At 23.7% G+C, this 25,908-nt stretch overlaps 1 protein-coding gene across 1 annotated transcript in view; it reads right to left on the reverse strand.

Moving 5' to 3' along the window:
• LOC126904503 (5-hydroxytryptamine receptor-like) overlaps window positions 1-1,339 on the reverse strand; it is a 123,464-nt gene extending 122,125 nt beyond the window's left edge. The window contains exon 1 of the mRNA XM_050683588.1: window positions 1,035-1,339. The gene's annotated coding sequence lies outside the window, so the exon portion shown is untranslated. The remainder of the gene's footprint in view (window positions 1-1,034) is intronic.
• Window positions 1,340-25,908: the final 24,569 nt, after the last annotated feature.

Genomic DNA, 25,908 nt, shown 5'->3' on the forward strand with positions numbered 1-25,908 from the left:
AAAAAAACACGCTTAGAAGATTACTAATATAATTATAATATTCAATCTATATTAATTTATGGATTTTAAAATTCAAATATACATTTATAGAAGTTTATATATATTATATATAACTATAAATATATATATTTATGTAAGTTAGATCAAAAAAATTTAAAAGTTATTAGTTCAAAATAATAAATGTTACGGAAATTCATTTATTTGAATAACACGTTTTTTTTTTAATTTAAAACTTAAGTTAAACTTTTAAGTATGTCAAATATTTTTAAAAGTCTTATTTTTATTTTATTAAATTTTTAATTTTATTTTATCACAAAATTTTTTAAAATCTACCCAAACAATGAGCAATAAGGCTAAAAAATTTTTTTTATTAAACCTTATTAATTATTTGTATAATTTACATTTAAATAAAGTGTAATTTTTATCATCAATTTTAAAATGACTGCAAAGATGCTTTTTTAACAAAAAGTTAACATCAATAATAACAAATTAAAATTCCATTATTATTTTAGTTATTTTAATTGGTTTGATTTATGCGTATATAAATAAAAATACCTGAATTATTTTCTTTCACTTTGTTTATTTAACATTTTAAAAAATCTTCATAAAAATTTTGTTTGAACTTTTAATTTGTATGCACAAGAACATTCAATTGATGTTTACTTTTCTAATTGGAAGTTTATAAATAGAAAAGAGTAAATATATATACTATATTATAATGAACTCATTTAATTACAAAATTTTGAAAAAGCTATTTAATCTTTCATTCATATGTGCAGCAATTATTGATGAATATATACTACAGTCATACATTATCATATAAATAAAAATCAACATTTGACTAACTCGATTATTCAGTGAGTACTTCCTCTCGTTACTATTCTACTATCATTTCTACGTTATCTGCAATTTTATTTTTTAAAAATTTCTAAAAATATTTTATAACGTTATTTTTAAATCATCAAAAATTATGTAACGATTTGTACTCCAATAATGAGATAATTTTTACTTTCCGGAAAAAAACATATACTCACGTTATTTTGTATTTCATACTGCCATCGTCAGCGTATCGTTAATTATAAATAGATAAATTATAAAACGTACCGATCTTATTAAATTTTGCAAGAACAATTATATTCTAGTTTAACATTGAAAAAAACAGAATTGTTACGTTTATTTATTATCAAGTATTAGTGTAACAAATGAAAACTGTATCACAACTCATTATTATTGCTGCGCAGGATTACGAAAACAATATCAATGTTCACGAAGGTAAACGAAATGAACGTTAGACAACGACGTTAAACGGCAGACTCGGTGCCACTGGCGGCGTTGTCCCTTCAAATTTATCCAGTAAGCGCCTCTGGAGTTATCGATGTTTTTACAACCACCTTGCGCTATAAACTTCTGCTCTTTTTAGCCTTACACGGTATTTACTCTCTTTGTAAAAGGCTCGTCGCCGTGACTTTACTATCGATTGTAAGCGATTGCATTTTACGTTCAACCCAAACATCGATTTTATTCCCCAGAAACATTTCAAATGCGTTTGAATTAACACGTTTCTGAATATGAAAATATGCGTACGTTGAAATTATTGGCACAGTACAAAGGCTGTTTTGTAATTAAAGTGTGTGGCGATTGTCACTAATGATTGAGGTATTATAGTTGAATACAATTAAAAATATTTTATTCGTAATGGTCGCAATAGTGACAAAAAGTATAAAATCTGTATTTGTATTTTATTAACAAAATATAATTTTAACTATTAATAGTTGTAAAAAAATATATCGACTAATTGGAGTATTATATCAATTGGTAATAAAGTGATGGGTGGCAAATTTTGATAAATAGTAGGGAAGAATATTTTTAAATACACTTGTACACTTCAAAATAAAGAGATTATAAAATAAAAAAATTACATGTCGTCCTTATAGAAGTACATCCTAACAATGATATTTTGAAGTATACTACGTAATAATGCGTATACTATAGTTCAAAAAATGTTTACATTTAGCTATAGAATAATTCTAGGACCTCAAAAATATTAAGTAAACATAAGTCTGATACATACAAGGTAATTCTTTTAACGTTAGCCACCCTATTTTTTCAAAACAACAACAATATTCGTCAACACTCCGTCTAAACTTTAGAAGTATAATAAATTCCGATATTATGAATCAAAAGCTGTATACACCAGCATTTTTTTTTTTTTTTTTTAATTGAATCATTTTTTTTTATATAAATAGCTTAAGTATGTATGTCGCTATTCAATAAAATGAAGTCATTACTCATATAAAGGATAAGTGATGGTCCTAAAACGCATATAATAATTTATAAATCGAAAAGTATATAAAACTAACTAATAAAAGTCAGAAAAAAAATTATACTTATATATTTTTTAAGTTAATAAATAGTTTTATAAATTCTGTTTTAATTTAAATATTAACTGTTAAAGTAAGTACATTATTTAGACATTTTCTAATCAATACAGAATCATCTATTAATTAATTAATTGCATAGATTATACAGACTGTTTAAAATGTAACAGAAAACAGGCCAATTGTTACAAACAACGAGGACAATAAAATATTGTAAGTAAGAAACCCGTTTCCTTACTTACTGAACACCTATTTATAAAAATAAATATAAAAACAAACTTATCACTGGGTACTATAATAATTAGCAATTTTCTAATCGGAATGCCGTAAAAGATTTTTAGAATGATTAAAAGAGACAATCTATTTTAAAATGGCGTAAATAAATTATCAACTATCGTAAACTAAATTTTTACTTTTATAGTTTAATTAAATCATTCAAAAAAAGATACAACTGTCATAAACAGGCGCACATTTTGTCAACAACTTGGGAGTGCTAAAGGAATTGATTCCAAAATGACTCATGGGAAGCTTTGGAATCCACTCCTCTCTAGTCTTGTATCTCATAACAGACTTAAATCCTATAATACAATAATAAATAACAATTTTAAAACATTAAAAATTTATATTTCTACAGTATCACAAATTTATGTTGTAATAGAACCAAAGTTGTTAGTATATATACTAGTTCAAGATAAATAACTCTTTTTAAACAATTAGTGTAGTTCAAAACACATGGGGGTATTATCTTAAGATTTGGGTGGGATCCTATTCTACTGACACCATGCGTTAATTATCATCAAATAGCTAAAAATGACTTACGTTTACGTAAATTTAATACAATTATAATTTAACTATTTAGTCAGTTAATCTGACGGCCTCTAATTGAAGTTGTTACAGTTTTCTAATCTTTTATATAAGTAAAAACTTTCTAGAACGATAGCTAACACAACAGTATTCAAAATTACTTCAAAATAATATATTATTTGTATTTTTTAGCAGTATTACTATAAAAAAATGTATCATTAAAAGTTAAATTAATAAGTATTATTAAACTTTACATCAAACTTACCTCATACTTAATGTGATAATTGATAGGTTTCACCAATAATAAATAATATTGAGTTTCTAAAATACCTAATTTTTCAACTATAATAATCACTATCAGTAATATTAAATTTTTTTATACTTCATAGAAACGTTAATCATATTTGTTTACTAGTATATTACTTCTAAATTATGCAATTGGCTTGAAACTAATATAATACAATCTTTATTTTCAAATTCAAATCAAAGGTTTTATTTATTCAAGTTCAACAGTTATTCTTCACTGTAACTTTGTTATCTTTCAAAATTTAATAGTTTTTACTCTGGCACAAATGAAAATATTTTCATAAAATTTTACTTAGGTAACTATTTTATTTTATATTAATTTTTTCTAAAATAAATAATAATGCTTAATAATTTAATATATATTCTTCTAGTTACTGCTAATATTGGATTTTTATTTCTCGATTTCAAAACATTTTTACAACACTGATGAATTATTTATCAAAGCGTGGTATATCGTATGCTATACAAACGATAAAACCCTAAAAGATAGAGAAAAAGCTATGCGCCTATAGTGTAGAGACGACCTGAAAACCAATTGACAAAAGAACAACCTAAATTGTAATTTCGAGATCCGTTCAAACAACGAACGTTGCCGGGATACAAACATATAGCCTACTAATGAATTCAGCCTAATTAATATGTAAACCAGTGATTTACAACTAGCTAAAAGAGGTATCTATAAAAGTTAATAAACTTTGGAATTCTTTAAATAAAAATTTCTAATTTGGAAAAATTTAACAAATTTTAAAATAACACTTCATTCGACAAAAATCATAAAATTTCATCTACATTTTCAATGAACACATTTTATTATCATTTATTTCTTTAAATATCAATGATCAAAATATCAATTTAACATTTATTGTCATAAAAATTCTCAATCAATTTTTTTAAATAAATTTCTAATAAAAATATTAAAGAAAAAATAACACTTAAAAAGGCTGTAACTTTAATTTACCTAACATTGTCTTATACTTGCTTCAATAACACATTATTATTTTAAACAAAATTTGAATGAATAAATATCATTTTGAGGTTACTAAAAATATCAATAGTCCCAAAACAATAAATTTAAGGAAACATATTTGTACAATTCTACCAAAATATAGTCAAACCAATGAATATATGTGCTTGCATTGGTTGAATTCAGCGGAAATTACAACCGCTTCGGGCAAAATGTATTTTGGTTATCTTATTTATGATCATGTACTTTTGACACCAAGTTATATTTTAAAGTTATTTTAATTGATTAATTTACAAAATTATTCATTATTATTTGAATATGTTTTAAATTTTTAAAAATTAAAACGTACAAAATATTTGAGAAAGTCTTCAATTTCATTCCAAATTTAAAGAACTGTGTGATAATTGATGATAAGTATAACATTAGTTGGTAATAGTGAATTAAAAAAAACATTAGATTATAAATTAAAACGTATCATACTGTCATTTTAAATTTATTTGTTTTTAGTTTTTGTAAAATCCTTATATTGTTTTGCAATAAAATATTCTTAAAATCATTAAGATCCTATAAAAATGAATCTTATTAAAATCTTTGATTTTAAAGAGTTGAAAGTAAAAGTAACTTTTAAAAATCAGTCATTGTATTAGTAAATCTTTATTTTATTACTAAAATTTTAATGATTAATTTAAGAGTTATCAATATTAAGTAGTAGTTGAAATTAAAACTAGTCTATACTATTACATGTTCTAACATTATAATTTAAATATTAATTAAAGTATAAACCTTAGCATAAAACTACTTGTATGGCTTATATAAAAAATATTTAGTTATTTTGATGGAATTAAAACTACAAGATATTTTGTTGTTGTAACCTTTGCAATATGAAAATATAAAAATTCATAAATATACATTTTAACCATAATTTTTTAATAATAGCAGTAAGTCGTATCATTAATAGAGCTCATACAACCTTTTTGTCGTTAATTTAAACTATGTTTAGATTTAAAACAAATATGATAGATTTGTTTTAAGTTTCATACCAGGTTTCATCGTTTTACCTAGACAACTGAGTATATATTGAATCAATTAAGTAATTAATTATAATTTCTAATAAAAACGAAAAAACAATAAATTTTAAATTTTAATTTCTTTTATTTTTAAAAATATTAAGATTATTTTAGAAAAATGTCTGTTTTTAAAATTCTCCATTCTTATATAAATTTATCAAAATTAGACTGAATATATTGTATCTTATTAATTTAATAAAGCCTATTACGGCTTTTCCGTTTTGTCGGAACTACCACGAAGAAACTCAAAATATCTTTTTACAATCCCTGTGTGATCTATTCAGATTATTTTTTGAGTTATTGATTGGAAAGTTAATCATTATTCTTTCATATGTAGGTTTTTAGATCGTATAAAAAAATAATTCAATTATGTTTTGTCAAACATTTATTTACGACAAAACATAATTGAATTATTTTGTGAACGACATTGTTATGATTATACCTACAAAAGAAAGATTTTAATTACCTTATCCATACAAATTATTTAAGGTATTACTATTTAATATAAAGTCTTTACATTACATTTCCATTTGACTAGAAATAAATAATGTGCATTAAAATTCAATTGGAATACTTCTAATACATTTTTAATATAAAAAATAAGTAATTAATGAAATACAAAAATCATTAGAGAGACATAGCATATCTATTAGAAAATCCAAACGCAAAAATACTATAAAATAAAATACTGTCTATTAAAAGAATTCAAAATCATCAGTGTTGTAAGAACTTTCATTCCAAAATTAAATGATTCCTGAAACAAATTATTATTATAAAAACGAAGATAGGAACTGTTTCCTTTAGAAATTAATGAACTAAATTTACATTTCCTTTAAATCTTATTGGTTATAAAATGGTTATTTTTTTCTAAAAGTTATTAATAAAAATGTGCCTTTACGTTGATTATTAAAAATATTTTTTGTATTAAAATCTGATATATAAATAATGTATTCAAAATATTAAATAAATTATTACACTAAAATCATAATATCACGAAATCAAAGGAAAGTAGGTACAATTTGGGACGTCCAGAGAGGGCTTAGCCCTCTAATTCTGCTGCACCTCACTTTTACTAAAACAAGTTGAAATTTAGATGTTAATTTAAATTAAAAAAATGTATAATAGATAAAATTAAGTTAGATTCTCCAAAAATTTTGTTCAAATTTCGCCTGTACATAAAATAATTAAAATTTACCTTATATATAAAACTAAAGTTATAATATCAATATCATAATATCTAGTTTTTAAATATTTTTTTTTTTTAAAAGGGGAATGAGATCCGTTAAAAAAGGGATACACTACACTGAAAATCATTTATTGACTTTAATTTGAATTTTAATCATTTTTTATTATAATCAACTTAAATTATTTAATACTTTCACTTAACATGTTCAAACACTTTTCCTTTTTAAGACTATGTGTTTTCATAATGCGACAAACAGCGTTAGCAAATTCTTCACACACGTGTAAAGAATTTAATGATATGGCCACATTGTTTAATACCTATTAACATGTTTGTAAAATAACAATATGTTAATGTTATAAATAAGACGTTTAAAAGCTTAGTTGGTTAATTTTAATAATAAAACTGACAAATTTACATTATACAAATGCGTCTATCCAATGAAACAGTATCTTGATTATTTATAAAGTACACTACTTAGCTTGTTATCTAAGACCACTAGATTACTTGACACATAAATATTGCAATATACCTTACGGAAAAAAGAAAGATTTCATGATTTGTACATTCTAAATTCTACGTATAAACGTTATTATAATGTTTTTATAAAAAAGTACTACCAACAAAACTAAATTAACTTAGAAATATTAGACGTAAAAAATTGAATGAATGCTGTTAATTATTATCTAATATATTTTGGTATCCTTTCAAAACACTTGACACTATCACTATGTATTATAAATATGGAATCTTTTATGGAATTGACTGTAACAAACCAAACAGAAATATTAATTCTTAAAACTTAGGGATTGGACCGGACCATTACAAAAATGAAAATTAAACTTAGCTAGACCAAATTGAAATTCACTGAATTTTTACATATTAGAAAAAAATTAACAATATATATATATATATATTAGGGTGGTCTAAAAGTGACAAAAAAAAAATTTTTTTTTTTATGTTATACTCCTACACTTGAAAATTGTTCTACCTGGTTTTATATACAATTCTCAAGAAAAAAAAACACGAAAAATTAATTTTTGAGCCATCCCAAGCTATTTGAAAATTTTTAACTTAAAAAAAAAAATAAAATAATAATGAAAACTATTTTATGTATTCGTTCTTATATTTTTTTATCAATAAGTCAAGCTATATTATATAAATCATTTTTAACATTTCTAATTTTACTTACTAAAGAATTAAAAAATTATATAAAAGTTGAATTGCTTTTTTTTAAAGTGTGTTTGCTGCAATCAGGGTAAATCTTCCGATGCTCAGAAACTACTTGTAAGAGAAACTGAAGTTGATCCTCATCATGGGTAATTTTGCGATTAAGGTCTTGGATCAATGAAACTCCTCTTTCTGCCACGTCATTGGTAACACGAAGATTCTTAAAAACTTCCTCTGCTTTTAAGTAGCTTTTAGACTCGGTCCAGTTTACCACGTCATTTTTCAAAAATTCATCGACACCAAATTCTGTGAAAATTTGTATTGTATTTTTGTTAGCTAAATCATGAAGCTGTAAATTTTCTACATCGTGTTGGTCAATTTTCGGTCTTACATTGGGAACTTCTGGAGAGGGGTTATTATTTATGGCGTAAATTATCTTACATTTGGTTTCAACAGGGACATTTTTGTCGAACAGACAAAGACCAACTAACTCATCTGACAAATACCATAAATGACCCATCATTTTTTTTACAGTGGCTTTTGAAATATGTGGATTATCATATTTTATTAAGGTCTTTATCAGTTGCAAGTCATTATTTGGAGCACATGCCGCCAAAGTTGCAGTGAACCAATTTTTTAAATGGACGGTTACAATGAAAACACATATTTCCTCGAGGCCCCTTTTTTCTTTGGTACTTAGATGAAATTGTCCACTAAACATAAATATTTTTAAACAGTAAATTACTTTTGACATCCAACGTGAATGACTAGTAGCACCTGGAGTCATAAATTTTATTCCTCTGGTAGGTTCTTCACCAAGAAATATAACTGATAATTCCAGCATCTCACGATAATCATCTCTTACTTGTTTTATTTTAAGCATTTCTTGGCAAAAATTAACTAGTTCATGTCGTATATTCTCTGTAATCCTTTGAATAATAGCCGAGTTTGCTATAACGTATGCAGAATGATCAATTTTAGACCAAGAAGATCGAAATCGTACAAACATTCGGTTATCAGGGCCTGTTGTCGCTGAAGGTAACACTGCTTGAAATGCTGCTCCAATGACTAATTCAAAAATATGATATCTGCATGCAAGCCAAAATAAGTTTTTTCCAAGTTTACGTTCTAATAGTACACATGACCCATTGTTTTTACCAGTATTCGAAAATGTTGTATCAAAACACATTGCAACGATATTTTTGTATAAATTCCATTCTTTTTCACTCAAACAATCGAAAACGGTTTGTGCCTGCATTTCTCCTGTTGAACAAGATAATTTTTTAATACTCAGTAATTTAATTTCATCTCCACCTGACACCAATACTGGGAGACAGTCCACATATTGTAAATGAGTGAGGTCCAACATCAGTTTTCCATCCCAGTGAACTGTTAATTTGCTGTTTATTGTAAATGATTCTTTAATAAAACTAGCCATTTCTTGCCTTAATTTCTTACGATGTAGTTTTATCGTACTTTGACTACATGCAAACGTATCAATATTCTCTCCAAGACTTTTTAGTGTAGCTCCAATGATAAAGGTGGCTTGCCGATCACTGACCTTAGTTCTATCTAGCACAGCTGATAATTCTGATGTGATCAAAGGTTTCAATTTCTTTTTACTTTTTGAACTTTTTTTGATTTTTTTTCATTGACAATAAAATCATCGTCGGAATTAGTATTATCACTAGAATGGTTTTCTTCTGTACTTAATGATGTAAAATCATAAAAATTACTCAAATTTTGATTAGTAACTTTTTCTTTATAGAGTTGTTGTTTTTCTTTTCGTTTATCTTTACGATTCTCTTTTTGCGTGGTAAAAACGTCCACTGTAGACATAAAACCTCTTCTCCCTGGCATCCGTTGTGCCAGTAAAAACTGTCTATCTTCATCAATTTTAATTTTTTTTAAAGCATCAGCATCAGCGATATCGAAGAGATTGGTCAATTTTATATGAAACCCACATTCGTGTTGTCGGTGAAGCTCTGTTTTTCTATTTTTATGTTTGAAAAGATTTAGCCATTGATTATAAAGTTTTTTAAACTTATTTATAGCATTATCTTTTCGAGTTGTCGGTATTCTTGCTTTATTCCAAACAAATGTAACTTCTTCGATCACTTTATTGCATGCATATTTAAACAAATTTTTTTCAATACGATAAATATGAAAGAAAAACCGTAATACTTCACCATTAGACGGCAAACGATTACTTGGTACAGTTGAAATAGGCTGACCAATTAAATAAATATAAGTATTACTTCGCGTTGTCATTTTTAATTTACTGAATAAATATATGTATAATTAAATTAGCACTGATTCACATTTAAAGCACACTGACAATTAACAATTAGAGTGACACGAACATCAAAACAGCGCACTGTCAACTAAAATATAATTCTACAATGATAATAGACGTACATCAACCTTTAATACATAGTCATAGTATAATAAGTTATACACTGTACAATACATAGGAATAACCCTGTCAGAGGTGTAGATAAAATGTTTTATTTATTGATATAGTAATAATACAGTCGTATAAGAAAATATTACAATTGCGATAATACTAATACTTATAAGTATAGTATAGGAAAAATACCGTAGGTTATTCTGTACAATAAAAACTTTAAATTGCTTGGGATGGCTCAAAAATAATTTTTTTTCATAAGTATAAATGTGGAAACTATTTTTAAACTCTAGAAAACAAATTTAGATGGTAGGAGGACAAAATTTTTTTAAGTAATTTTTTTAGACCACCCTAATATATATATATATATATATATATATATATTGTATAAAAATGTATAAACATTTATATTAAAAAAATCAAATTAATGAACGTTATAGTAGTGCACACATACTAATAAAGAAAAAATTAAAATTAAAAACTTGCACAATTAAAAAAAAGTTTAATATGTTCATTAAAACGATTTTAAATTAAACATTGTTTAATTGAAAAATAATAATATGTTAATTCATGGTAAAATGATGTTTGAGTTATTGATGATACTTTCATGTATATCTTTCATATTTAAATAATTATTTGTTGAGTTTATATTCAAAGCGACAGTTACACTGGTCCGAAGTTGGAGCTATACTGATGGTTTTGTGTGCTTTCTACTTGTTATTATCATTTTTGTTGTTGTTATTCATAATAAGCAATTGATCAATAAATTATTTTCAGAAGTATATGGTAGTTATAAACAATTTTTTTTTATCTAAATAAACTATAAAAATATACAAACTAAATATTAATAATAAGATTTGAATTTTATGTAATAATTTATTAAACGATATAGAATGAAAAATAAAATTATACTATTATTTCAATGACGGGGGAAAAAATGCAGTTAATATTGAGTTCGTTTTAACAACAAAGACATAAATAACCGGATTTTTTTCTCGGACTAAAATTTTTTCTTTAAATTCGATGCCGAAAATTGTGTGCGAAGATAAAGTTGTCATTACTTTATATTAATAAATAAAAATATTCAATACGCATCAAATTTGAAGTCTCATTAAATTTTTTTGTATAAACTTACAAGTTTATTTCTTAAAAGTTAAAATATAATATGAAAGTATGAAAAAATATTTATTAGATGTTTTAGCTCAATGATTTTGTGACGTCATAGCATGGTACAAGATTTGACATTCATCAACTATTGGTTCATAACTATAAAATTTAATTTTTATTTCAATATTGGACTTTTATCCCACAAAGATTTACATTATAATTTTTTAACTCATAAAAAAAATTTTTAAAAAGAATTTTTTAACTCATAAAAAAAATTTTTTAAAAGAATTTTTTAACTCATAAAAAAAATTTTTAAAAAGAATTTTTTAACTCATAAAAAAAATCCTTAAGACTATTAATATAATTCGCTATCATGAACTACATAATTGTTAGCTCACAAATCATGTTCAGAATGATTTTGTTATCGTAAATTAATAACCATAACTCTTAATTAACCGAAAAATTAAAAAAAAATGATACATTTTTTTTTATTATTTAAGTGAGATTTTTTTCTCAATTTATAACCATGAAATATTTTTTCACTCCTTATTTCTAATAAGGTAGCGACTTAATATTTTTAAATTGGAACATACCTAATTAACTAGCTTATTTATTATATTAAAATATCAATAAGTTAATAACTAGTCAATAACACCTTTGGAACCAGTAATTCCAAAATGATTAACACTTTTATACTTAAACAGGTGGAATAGTGCGATTAAAAAATGTCTAGTAATAAAAATAACAACTTGCGCGTCTCACTACTTTAATTTATTAATCACTTCTAAAATAATGGTTCAAATTGAAGACTAATTATTTTCTTAATGAGATCACAATCTAATATATAAGCTATTTAATTATGTATATTTCCATTTAAAAAAAACTGTGTTTATAATTTTATAAGACATAAGGTATGAACAAAAAAAAATATTTATTTCTTAGTTTATACATAATTAAGCAGTTTTATCATCATTCCTTATCACTTATTCATATTTAATTTTTTAAATGATGTATACAGAATGGCCCAGTACTCACTGATAACTTAAATAACTTTTAATCCATTTAATATTTTTTGCTAATTTTTTTTTATATTTAATATACTTAAGAGCTATGATAATAATGTAATAAATATCATTTTTATATTTATAATTTTAAAAATGTACGATAAATGTTTTAAAAAAATTTAAAATAGCCATTTTTTAGAATAAATTTTAATAAATAATTTGGTGAAAAAATTTCCTATTAATATTTTGTAGTTAATTTTCTATAATATTTTTAATTTTGTAAAAAATCGAATTTTTCTGTATTTATTATACGGTACCAAACGCTGGCTATAATTTATAAAAAAGGACAGAAGTAAACACAATCTTTTCACACTAAATATGATATATGTATTGATTTTTCTATGACAATTTTTAACGTTCTAACGACCGGCTTTAATTCAAACAAAAACACCAACAATACTTATTCTAACTAAAATTAGAATTTATTTATCACGAGTCAAGATTTATATTATACTAAGTATAAGGTCTATTATATTTACAAACTTGGTTTTAATAAGATGATAAGAAATTTGATAAGACAATTATTACTAATCTCTCTCATCCAAAAGCGTAAGTAATTTTCATGGAAAAAGTTACACATCTAAATTTAGTAATCATGAAAAGATAGTGTTTTCTTCTGTCCTTTTCTCGTATTTAATCATATTACAACGTTTAATACCGTCAAATATACATGAAAATATAACTTTTCACAAACTTTAAAATTCTACAGAATATTTACTTCTGAATATTAATAAGATATTTATTTACTAAAATTTTTCTTAAAATCTACTCTACAAAATAGCTATCTTAGATATTTTTTACATTACAAATAATTAATATTTTTAATAAAATATAAAAAAATTAATTATAAAGTTATAATTATATATGTACCTAACGTGTAACTAATATTTAAAAAAAATCAGCTAAAAATATTAACTGGATCAAAAGTTATTTAAGTTGTCAGAGAATGCTAGGCCACACTATATATATATATATACAACATATATTTAAAATGATATTTAACTTCTTTAAATAACACAAATTATCCATTTAAAAAAATAATTAGCCAATATCAAATATTGAGCCACTATTTTGGAAGATTTTAACACTTTAAAAAAAGTTTGGGGATGAGTAAGTTGTATTATTTTTATCATCTCCCAACACTCTACTGCACTACTATTCCCACGCAGGTAAAAAATTTCATAACTTCTGAAATACTGATTAAAAAATTGTTTTTAATCAGTCATTTTTTTTTAGTACGATCATTTTTTAACTTTAAATTTTTTAAAATATGTATGTCACCATTTTAAAAAATAAATTTGGTATCTTTATAAAGAATAATAAATAGACCTAAAAAAATTTTAAAACAATTATAAGTCAAGAATTAAATACTATTTAACAAAGTAAGAAATATTTTGCCATAATATTATTATTATTTATGGAGAATTCTAGGGTAAATGATAAATAAATGACACTGTGTACACAAAAGAAACCTAGTAAATTAAATAAAGTAGTTTATTTAAATATTTAATTACATTATAAACATAAAAAAATTAATTATATCAGACTTTTAAAATATAACTTAGTAATCATAAAACAATGAATAGTAAATGTGACCAGTAACTTTTTTTATCATATATAATATCTAAGTTTAAAATGTTCTTATTTATTCTGTTATATAAAGTATACTGGGAAATGTTGTCTAATTGGTGAAAACAAACAAATGATACAAGAGCATATCAATAAAGTTATCACTATATTTATGTAGTTAATGTAATAATTATTTAAAGAATTCTTAATCAATAATCTAATTATTATACTTTTAACATTTCATAAAATATTATCATATTTGGTTTAATAACATATATTATTATTTTAGAAGAAGTTTAGTGATCAATGATAAGTAAATCACTCTACTGTGAACAATGATTTAATTTATTGAAATAATTTTGTCACTATTATATTAATTAGGAAATAGAAATGTTCGCCATGATCAAAATGTTGTACTATCATGAACGGTAGCTTAAATATTATGTTGATTCCTCATTTTTTTAATCTCACGCAAATTTCTTATGTATTTATTATTATATATTTTCATTTTTCAATTCATTTCACTTTCAGTTATTTCTATAAAATCAAAAATCACATTGTTTTCTCAGAAATTCATATTTATAGATAAGTTAAGCTGCCAACATAGCAAATTTTATTTATTGTTGTCATATATACATAGTTTTAAAACTATCTTGCTACGTGTGGACATCCCAAAGCGTAGCATTAGAATAAAACATAAATGCAATACCCAATACTATCCCACATTATCATTCACATGCTTAGAGCAAGTCTATTATTAAATATTGATCGAAACAACCAATAGTATTGTATAACGTCTACAGTATCCAGTTTCCCGATTCTATTGTATATTCGTGCCGTATCTTCATTACAGGATATACAAATTCAAACTATATTTTTTCCTGATCACGTAATATATATAAATCCCTTTCTAAATATATCGCGCCGTCCCCAGATGGTTATATTAGATTATGAAGAATGAGGTGGACGTGAAAAAAACACATCTATAGAGACTTCACGTAAGCCAGATGTACTATATAAGGATTTTCGAGGACAAAGTTTAAGACATACGAGAAAAAGTAATGAGTTCCTATTTTTAAGATACCGGGGTTAATGATGATGTTCTTAAAAATGGATCGATACTTTTCACAAATGGCTTTTCAAATATTTGACAGCTTACCTACATCTTTCTTTTTCGCACTCCTAAAAGTTACAATTCGTTCAACTTATACGCCGATAATTTCTATTGGCATTCATCGATTTATCATTATGACAAAGTGTCGATCCTAAAATTATAAATGAAAATAAATGATCCTAAATAGTTTTGTGTCTCAATTCAAACTTTTAAAAATTCTGCTCTCGATTCCATTCCTAATTAGTGAATGTAAACAGACACCTGATCTTGTGATGATCAATGTTCGATCATTTTAGTAAGAAAATATACCATTATAGTGAAAAAAAAAATATAATTTTTTATGCCATTCTACATTTATTTTAATGAAATGCCAAACACAAAAAGTTAATTATTCAAATATTTTGTAGGAAATGTCTTAATTAAATATTTTTCCTTTAAGTTTCAATAAATTAATACGAATAATGTACGTATAAACTGGATTTTTTTTTTAAACAATTATTAAAATTGATATTATTATGCATTTTAAAGTAAAATTATCATGGCTAATTGTTTATAGAATGAGACAGATGATAGTTCCCTGCACGTAATATATTTTTGGGTATACTGACTATTAATAAAATCATTGCTCTTTTTAATTCAAACGTAAAAAATATTAACTTTGAAATATTTCAAGCCGAAATATTCAAACGATTAAACATAAGTTATTTATAATAACACAAAAAAGATGTTTAAAGCATTAGAAAATATTACGAAATAGTCTAGGATGCATACTAAAAATAATATACTTTTCACGTATAAAATATTCTAGATTTAACTATTTTACGCTCGTAATTCTTTAAGCGGATATTTTTATAACTATAAAAGTTGTTCATCATGAACAAACATAAAATTCCTCTATACACATATGTTACTGAGATAAAATAAAAATGTTTAATTTATAATAAATTCCAGTACATTATTTTACTGATGCATTGGTTAAGTTTGTCATTTAAAAATAGTTTACATCATAACAATATAATTAAAACATTTTTTTGGTTTTTAATTTGAAAATTAGGTGGAGTACAAAAACTTTTCTTACTTAATTTATAATTTCGTTAAACGTTTGATTATACCGTATAATAATATAGTACATACGTTTCAACACATTTAAACTTTTACTTTTTTGTTTTAAATGTACATATTAAAGTTTCATTGTTAGTATATATACAGAAAAAAAGTAATAACAAATTATATTTTATATGAATGCATTACAACGTGTTATATGTCCAAATAAAGTAACTTAATACCCATGTTATACCAAAATGATTGATTGGATATATTATGCACCAGTTATTATTGCAAAAAAATACTGTATAAATTTAATACTAAATAAAACATTTCTAGAGTTTAAATACTTTTCAAATCAGTATTATTCAAAATACTTTTTTTTTAGTATGCACACTTCATTTCACACTTATTTATCGGTATAAGTATCATATTCACATGAATGTAGGTAGTTCATTCATTTATATCCTCATTTTATTATACTTAGTATAAATGATTCAATTGTCAATATAAATAATAAAAAAATGATGATGATTTAATGTCTCGGTTAGATACTACGTGTTTACCAGTCATCCATCCCTCATGTACCAATCATCTGTATAAAAATTTTAATCCCATACAGACTAATACAAATTCAGATTTTGATATATGTGTGTTCGATTATACTAATAACTGCTATGTATACTGTATAATTTATTATGAATGTACAGTTTATGCATTGATAAGAGCAAAAAAACAGCGCAGTGGGGATGCGGCTTAATTGAAATAAGAATAGATATATATCTGACAGTGGATAAAATCACTATCATAAAAAACGCTCTGTAGCAATTTTGCAAAAAATGTTTAATTTTTAGATGGAATTTTTGCATTATTCTAAAAGCAACATCAACTCAAATTTCCTTAATTATATCCTGATTACAAGTTTGATGAATTAAAAGTATAATACATTAAAAATACTTATTATTATAATTATATTTAAAATAAAACTGATTTTCAATAATTTAGTATTTTAATTTTTACGGAGAATTTATAAACAACTATAATGCAGTTATTCATTTTGCTACCTACATGCTAAACATGTATCAAATTTGTAAGAATAGATTTACCAAATAAAAAGAATGTTCTATTATTCTGACTCTCATTAGTTAATTATGATTTCAGTAATGGAATTTAAATCGTCATTTGTCGTAAATCATTGGTAGCTAGAACATTTTTTTGTAAAGGACAAATATTTTCCTATTAAAATACACATTAGATGGACTTTAAAATAACCAAAAATTTTCTCTAAAAATATTCCTAACTAACATTTAAATCTTTTTATTGGAATAAAGGAGTTCAAGGGTCTATTTATCTTCTTTTTATATGACTGTATTATTTAATATTAAGAGTAGACATGAATAATTAAAATATAAAATTATAATATCATCAAAAATAGTGATTTTTACAGAAAAATGAAATTTTTTTAAACTAAATCCAATCGTTTACACGTAGAAGAAAACTCGTTTTAAATTTCTTTGTTTTTAACCTTTCATTTAATTTACATTAAAAAGATGTAGTATTTCCGGAAAATTTTTTAAATTTAAGCTCTAATCGTTAATATTTCATGCAAGAGTTGTTATTTTAAATTCTCTCCGTGGCACAGTGGAATGAAATGCCGATTTAGGCGGCCAAAAGTATCATTTTTTAAAAGTCACTTAAATTTTTTTTTTTAGCAAAACACATTAATATTATACTTAAGGATTTTAATACAAATTTTCAAGGGCATAAGTTGATTTAGTGAAGGTGTAGAGCTATTTTAATGTTATACTTCTAAAATTTATCCGTATTTTCAGTTATTTTGAGTTTATTTTTGTACATTTTTTTTATGCCTTAAAATTTAATTTAAAATTAAAAAATTGTATTATTCCTATTAAAAAAGATATCCTTTTTCAAATGAAAAAGAAAAAAAAAGATTTTTTTTTATTTTTGTGGAATTAAACATATTTATACTTAAAAAAAAATCGAATTTTTTCGTTTTTTTCTCTAGTTTGCTTGTTTAAAGAGATTAACTAAAAATTACGCAAAATTACACGTTAATCCATACATGTGGCTTGTAGAGCAAGTCATTAGCTATACTATGAAAAAAAAAAATTTTGCGCTCGATAATATTTGAACTGTACATACTGCATTTACCTAGAATAAACGAGTATTTTCCTAAAAATCGTATGTTTTACAGGATTTTTACTCTATAAATAAAATTAGTCATTATTTATTATTAATTATTATACGATTACATTGATATATAAATATGAATATTTTAGTTTTATACATTTAAAAAATAATTATGCCATTGATAAATTCATGTCTGAAAATGAATCATTTAATTGACTATTTAATTCATCTTCTTTATAGTTGTCATCATTATGAGGGAATATTACTAACATCTTACCATATTCTGATAAATATCTAATTTTGAAAAAGGTTCATTTATTATTTAATATTATTGAAATATAAGTGTAAATCATTGTTTTGTGTGAAATGTCTATCACTCATTGGTAATATTATTTGATGCGTAAATATTCATTCATATTTATAGGTTTTCAATTGTATACTTGATAGTTGATTAGTATAGAATGGACTGACAATGACAATATGACATATTATTTTATCACTGGTCAATAAATGACCGATTAGTGTGACTGTCATATTTAAAATCACCATTTTTAGAAATAAAAATAGCCTAACATAATTATAAATTGTGGATGTTTTTAAGTGCGCTTTGAATGTAAAAAATTAATTCCAACATGGTCACTATCGTTATAATGGTAAAATCTGATACTAAATAAAAGAGATCTATTAATATTTTTCATTGTAAACTAAATACAGAGAAGAATTTTTTTTTCAGATTTTTTTAGACTTAAGCCAATTTTATTGTGGAATCATTTATTTGAAATTTTATTATATTATAAATATGAAACAATAAATGAGTGACACCAGATGATTAACGATCAGACATTATTTTTTATGGAAAGTCAGAATATTACATTGTCTATGTTTTCGTTAGAAATTTAATAGGGAAATATTAAGTTATCATATACTATATAGTTTAGGAAATCATTTGGAAGATATCTAGAATGTTTAAATCGTCTAATTTGATGTCTTCCAAAATTAGAGTATTCTGGAAAACAGCGATTAAAATTAATATCATAAGGAACGCTCTGAAGCAATTTTGTAGAAAATATTTAATTTTTAGATGGAATTTTTGCATTATTCTAAAAGCAACATAAATTCATATTTCCTTAATTATATCCTGATTACAATTTTGATGAATTAAAAGTATATTACATTAAAAAATACTTATTATAGTAATAAATTTAAATTAAACTATGTTCAATATTTTAGTATTGTAATTTTTACGGAGAAATTATAAAAAATTATTAAGTAGTTATTACTTTTAAAGCAAACATGTATAGAAGTTGAAACGCTTGATGCAATACTTTCCAAATAAAATTGTATGTTACTTATAATTAAATTTACTGGTCTACAAGGAATTTTAATCAGGCTTACTGCTTTTTCAAACCAATTTTGGCGTCGGTTTCAAATCTGCAATTAGAATTTCGCATATGGACTAAATAATAATAAAATTGTTCTAATTAGTATAGCAATTATTAATGTTTGATTATTAGGTCCTGTATGAATAATCAAAAAGTATATTTTACTTAAAAATATACGTAACAAGCAGAATATACTATGTGCAATATATCAATATAAATAATTATATAAACACCAAGAGTTGCATAGAAATGATTACTAAGATTTTTATTTAAATTATTTATTACAACAAAAATACAAAAAACTAGTGATTTTAACGAAATTTGGGGTTTCATGGAATTTTTTCTATTTTAAGGGAATTGTCTTCTATTAGATATGATTTGTGATTCGTTAATAGATGTCAGTTTGGTGAGAGCTGAGAAGAATTATTTTTACTAAAATGTTTACTAAAAATTAATAGTTTTAACTTCGATGCGAAGCTGAAAAGGTATTAATTTTACTATGATGTGTTTTTTTTTTTTTTTTTATGTCTGTTGCCACTTTTTCTCAGCTCTCACTGGACCGATTTCTTTCAACAATACGTCAAAAGATCACAAATCGTATCTAGTTGAAGATATTACCCTTAAAAATTGAAAAAAATTCCCTCGTTCCCCGCAAATGGGGGAAATATCCAAAAAAATTACAAATATAAAAATCAGTAAATTTTGTCATTTTTTTCACTTTTTTTTCTTAAAACTTCCATAACTTTTTCAAAAATAAACAAATCAACATAATTTTTTTATACTAAAACCTACCTTAGATATTTCTCTTTCATTTGATATCATTTTTTTGAAAATCTAACACTTAACCTGCTCATTAGGGGGGATTTAAAATAGCAACTTGTTTACAAAAACTAACTTTTTCAACTTAATTTTTGAAAATGTTCCGGAAATACTGCGTCCTTTAAATATATATAAAATTAAAGCTTATTTTATGTACTATAAAATAAAAAAAAAAAAATTTGTCCGGACTCCTTATCTACTATGTGCAAATTGCTGTCGAAATTTAAAAAAAAATGTAATATTTGTGATAAAAATCACCTTTTATAAGGATGTTTTTTGTACTTTAAACTGCCTTAACTTTTTCAAATATTAACAAATCAAAATAATATTTTTTTATATTGAAACCTTAGGTAATTTCCTTTCGTTTGATATCATTTTTTTTGAAAATCTAACACTTATTCTGCTCACAAAGGGAATTTAAAATAGTAACTTTTTTAACTTAATTTTTGAAAATGTTCCGGAAATACTGCGTCCTTTAAATATATATCAAATTAAATCTTATTTTATGTACTATAATATGAAAAAAAAAATTTGTCCTGACGACCTATCTTCTATGCGCAAATGGCTACCGTATTCAAAAATATACTATTTTTCTATTAAAATTCTAGGTTTTGTATTTTATTTTAATTTTAAAGTATCTTATTAGGAGAATATATTGACTTTCATGAATATTATATAATTTAATTGACATAGAATAAAGTTCAAAAGACATAAGAAATTAAACTTATTAAAATTTTTAAATAAATATTAAATTTTTTTTACTTTTTTAAAGTTGAAAAAGTAATTTTTTAATTTGAGTTAGCTTAAATATCCAATTTTTTAGCTTCGATGCGAATTTTTTATATGTAAATACTAATTTTTAATAATATTAAAACTTAGAAGTGATAGAAAAAGTCTAATTGCAGATTTGAAAACATCGCGAAAAGTTGATTTGGAATGGTATATTTTTGTTACTGATGAAAGTTTATTGTAGATCAGTGCATTTATTTTTAGTAACAAACAGTTTTTATTGAAATTTATTGTATCAAGCCCTTTAAATTTTTATACACGTAAAAATAAAGCAAAATACAACTTCTTTATTATTTTTATAATTTCTCCGTTTAAATTACAATATTAAATTATTGAATATCAATTTCATACTAAATTTAATAATTATAATTAGTATTTATTCATATATTATATTTTAAAATCAAAGAACTACTAATCAGGATATAATTAAAGAAATAAGAGTTCATGTTGCTTTTAAAATATTTCACCAATTTCTCTAAAGGAAACACTATCTACAGATTNATCCGCCAATTTCTCTAAATGAAACACTATCAACAGATTTGCATCGAAGCGTTTCTTATGATAGTGATTTTAATCACTGTCAAATATCATCTATACTTGTCCAATCTTTGCCTTGTCTACACTGTGCCTCGACCCCACTGTGCTACCGTTTTTTTATTTAATTAGATAGGAACAAAAATAATAAAATAATTTTTTTACACGTTAGGACAAAAAATTTAAGATTTTTTACTGTGAATATATCAGCTGAAAGTAGTGTTTTTGTCATATAAAATTTTTTAGATACATTATAAAAGGATTTGAAAGCGTTATCAACAAAAGGAATCGTCAAAACGAAATAGTTGTACAATAGATTTCTAATTAACCTACAGTCAAAGCTGCAGAACTCTTAAAAAGGATGCAACCACTGTAAAATTCAACAACTTTTCCTTTATACCTTCATCTTAACTGATTACCACTTAAATAAGTTAAGACGGCGTGACGGGTGATTAAGCTTTCTGAAACATTTTACTACTCAGATATTACTACAATGTGATATATTGCATAATAGATTATAATCTGTCAATATTGTAGTAAATTAATAAATCATAAAATTAATTGAAATGATAAGTTAAAACATTGTGTTTTATATTAATTATAGGATAAAGCTGGTGTAAGTAAAAAAAAAAAATGAATATTTTATAATATTGATATTTTTAAATATTTTGACAGGATGTATGAAGATTATTGGCTATTTTTCTACAAATAGTAGATAATAAACGATGAAAATATTTACAACTTGGTATAATTAGAAATTTTCACCTAAAAAAAGTTCATAGTTATAATTATATTTCATCGTACTTTGAAAAATGTCAATTTTAAATTTGTATTTTGCAATATGCTATTGTTTAAAATTACCTTAGCGAGAGCAAAAGAACAGTAAGAAATGTCTAATGATAACGACATTCAGCGCATGTAACATTTATTATACCACTGAAACGTTTCAGGTTCAACCCAATTTTGGATGACATTTCTGTTATCGGTGTATTAATTTTGTACCCCGAGAATATTACGTAAGTTAACACGTATTAAAAATAATTTTTTTTTACCTGTGTACCAAAAATTAATATTTATTTATTTTCAGTTACTTAAAAATTTTTTAAATTGTAATGATCAACTAAATTTACAGTATTTCGTTATAAAAATTTTAACTTTATTGTATAAAAATTGATTATATTTAAAAATATTATTTAAAACTTAAGCGTATCATTGTGATATTTCAATGTGTCAAACAAATGAAGAAAAAAATGTTATTTCCTATAAGATACAAATTGTACAGAAAAATTTCTCTCTTTTTTAACTAAAAACTGAAAATTGTTTACCTTACCAATTGTCAATTGTATACTATTGACACTAACTTGTAGTAAAATTCCATATAAGTAAAATATATTACCTATCTTAAAAATAAACTAAAATTGTTTAGTGTTTGTATATTAAGACAATAGAAATCTGAAATTTCAAAAACAACATTTTATTTTTAGAGGTTTAAAACGTATAGGATTTTTTGAATGAGTTGGTCTACAAATTTTCTACCTATGCTATTTTTATATATGAATGTATTTATGGCTATACTATTTCATATATTATTACTTCAATTTTGATTCTGATATCTTTTTGATGTTTCCAAGCAAATTATTGATGATATTACGATTCTGTATTTTTCATTTTAAATAAAATATTTTACTCATTAAAAATAAAAAATGTTCTGCGTGTAAACTCTTTTTAGAAAATTCATTCTACTATTTCAATTTTTAGCAAATTATTTTCAATGAAACTTCAATATTTTAGCGATATTTAAGAAATGACACTTAAATCATAGTGTATATTTTAACACCTATAGGTTTTAAAATAAAGATATCTAAAACTTATATAAATTAATATTTAAACACATCAAATAAATTATGGTAATATTTTATTTTATTTCTATATATTTATTTATTATAAATAAACGCCAATAAGAACAAAATAGAGTACAATTAAAATTCCAGTATATTATTTTATCTTTACTATTTATTTACTATTAATATAATTTACATTATAATAAAACTTTATTTCAATGAATACATTTTAAAGGTAACTTTCGAAAGTGAAATGGGAAACTATTTTTATATTTTTACTATTAAATGAAGAATAGTCTAGATAAAAATTTAAATGGTCAATAACTAGTTTTGTAATATTAATTTTTGAGATATTAGTATTAATATATTTAGAAATGATGAAGAATAAGCTGTATAATATATAACTCACTGATATGAATTTTCTATGTTGCGTAATCCTTTCATCTAAAATTAACAATTATATTAATTAAAAAAGTCGAGTAATCACATTTAATGTTTCATTGTAAGTGTTATTAATTGAATAATCAAAATTATAAGCCAGATTTAGCTAAAAAAATATGTTTGCCTTTATTAAAATTAATATTTAATAAATTAATAATACCCGATTTAATAACCTAATTAGGCCACTTTTCTGAGATTTCATGATCTTATATATGTTATAAGCAAAACATTTTGAAATTATCAACAAATAATAAATTATTACAGTATTTAAATATTTTACTAACATCATTCATGTATAAAAAAATGATAGGGAATATAAGTGACTTAAAGACCATTTTTGATCTTTAATATTACTGAAAATCAGTAATATTAAATATAATTATATTATTAGCTTTCGATATCTTACTACAGGTATCATTGATGATATTAATATAGGTTTTTATAAAGACTCAAAATGATTATTTTTCAATTCAGAAAAAATTTTTAGATAGGCATTAATCCTTGAACACTAATTATAAATTTTCTTCTTTAATAAATGTAACTTACAACTTTCAATACAATATTCCAGTAAATTAACTTGTAAAATGTAACAAATTCATTCATAATAGAATATAAACAATTAGTATCAGCTAAAACATGTTTTAACTTAACAGACAATTACACTTTCTTGTATTAGTTGAAGAATATTCTTTACATCAGTCAATGAATATTATGAATTATGACAAAGATCAATACTAAATTTTTAGTAGGGTATTAATATATTTCGACATTATAGAAATAACTTCAATAAATAAATGGACATTATTCGAAAAACTATTTCACCGAAAAATTTAACAAGAACATTAAAAGGTCTACAATAACATGTGTAACGATCAACTATTTGTACTGTACTAATGACATGGTTTTTTCTATAAAACTTTTATAAACTCTTTATTTTGATAGATACAACTGAAAAAAAACCCAGCACAGGGGAGTCGCGGCATAGTGGTGACGTGACATAGTTGGATCAAGTATAATGATATCTGACAGTGATTAAAATTACTATTAAAAAAAAACGCTTCGATGCAAATCTTTAGATACTGTTTAATTAAAAAAAATTGATGGATTATTCCAAAAGCTACATATATATTTCGAATGAAAAAGGGATATAAATATTATCTCTCATAAAAAAATTGTATTGATCAATACATTTTTTAAAAAGTTATAGTCTTTTAAAGTAAAAAATGTAAAATATAATATCGAGAATTTTCACACAAAAATAGCATTCGGTAGCCGTTTTCACCATGAAGACAAGTCCAAAGGTCAAATTTTTTTTTTCATAATAAAGTACATTACATTAACTTTAATTTAAGATATATATAAAAGTGTCAGTCCTTCCGGAACATTTTCAAAAGTAAAGTTGAAAAAGTTAATTTTTTGTAAAAAAGTTGTCATTTTAAATTCCCCCATGTGGGCAGGTTAAGTATTAAATTTACAAAAAATATATACCAAATGATAGATAAAGACATTAAGCATCTATAAAAAAAAATTATATTTTTGAAAAAGTTATGGCAGTTTTTAGCAAAAAAAATTGAAAAAATTTTGAAAATTAACGATTTTTAAATTTGTAATTTTTTGGAGGTTTTCCTCATTTACGGGGAACGAGGGCATTTTTTTCAATTTTTGAGGGTAATGTCTTCGACTAGATACAATTTGTGATCTTTTGACGTATCATTGAAAGAAATTGGTTCGGTGAGAGCTGAGAAAAAGTGGTAACTGACACAAAAAAAAAAAA

Source organism: Daktulosphaira vitifoliae, unplaced genomic scaffold (assembly GCF_025091365.1).
Source record: "Daktulosphaira vitifoliae isolate Bord-2020 unplaced genomic scaffold, ASM2509136v1 Scaffold_4, whole genome shotgun sequence".
Lineage (NCBI taxonomy): Eukaryota > Metazoa > Arthropoda > Insecta > Hemiptera > Phylloxeridae > Daktulosphaira > Daktulosphaira vitifoliae.